The sequence below is a fragment of the Mesoplodon mirus genome (assembly GCF_964341445.2).
Source record: "Mesoplodon mirus genome assembly, chromosome: 5".
Taxonomy (NCBI): Eukaryota; Metazoa; Chordata; class Mammalia; order Artiodactyla; family Ziphiidae; genus Mesoplodon; species Mesoplodon mirus.
Window position 1 is genome coordinate 42,810,849 of NC_138980.1, and position 1,150 is coordinate 42,811,998.

Consider the following 1,150-nt stretch of genomic DNA (forward strand, 5'->3'; position numbering starts at 1 on the left):
TAATTCATCTATTATAGAATTCTTGAATTGAAAGGAGACTTAGCTAGTTAGTAACCAACTCTCTTTTGATTATATTTAAACAAGATGGTTAAAAAAATAACTAAATGGGGCCTCCCTGGTGGCGCAGTGGTTGAGAGTTCGCCTGCCGATGCAGGGGATACGGGTTCGTGCCCCAGTCTGGGAGGATCCCATATGCCGCGGAGCGGCTGGGCTCGTGAGCCACGGCCGCTGGGCCGGCGCGTCCGGAGCCTGTGCTCCGCAACGGGAGAGGCCACAACAGTGAGAGGCCCGCATACCGCAAAAAGAAAAAAAAAAAAAAAAAAAAAATAACTAAATGAAAGTCTAGAACACTCATTGACTAGCTGTGAGATCACTTAAATGATTTAAATCAGAAATTGGCTTTATTGAGGTCTTTAGTGACCACAATTAAATAGCAATGTGTGTTGAGTCCACTTTTGTACATCTGTTCCTGGATTTTGGAGTTCTGATATTCCAGAGGGGATTAACCAGTCCCTGTAACTATACTTAATGCTTTTTTTTTTCTTTTTTTTTTTTTTTGGGCTGCCTGGCATATGGGATCTTAGTTCCCTGACCAGGGATGGAACCCGCATCCCCTGCATTGGAAGTGTGGAGTCTTAACCACTGGACTGCCAGGGAAGTCCCTGTATACTTAATGCTTAATGGCAACAAAATATTGTTTTTCACAAGAAGAAAAAATAAATACAGAGTTCCCATGTGATCAAGCAATACTAATTCTGGGTATATAACCAAAAAAATTGAATTCAGGAACTCAAAGAGATATTCCTACCTCTGTGTTCATCAGTGCATTATTCATTAGAGCCAAAAGATGGAAGCAATCTACTTGATCATCAATGAATGAATGAATCAAAAAAAATTAGTAAATACATGCAATGGAATATTATTGAGATTTAGAAAAAAAGGAAATTCTGACATACGCTATAACATGGATGAACCCTGAGGACATTTGCTAAGTGAAATAAGTCTGTCAAAAAAAAGGACAACTACTAAATGAATCCACTTGTATGGGGTACCTAGAATAGTGAAATTCACAGGGGCAGAAGTAAAATGGTGGGACTTCTCAGGTTGTTAACTGGTTAAGCATCTGCCTTCCAATGCAGGGGACACGGGT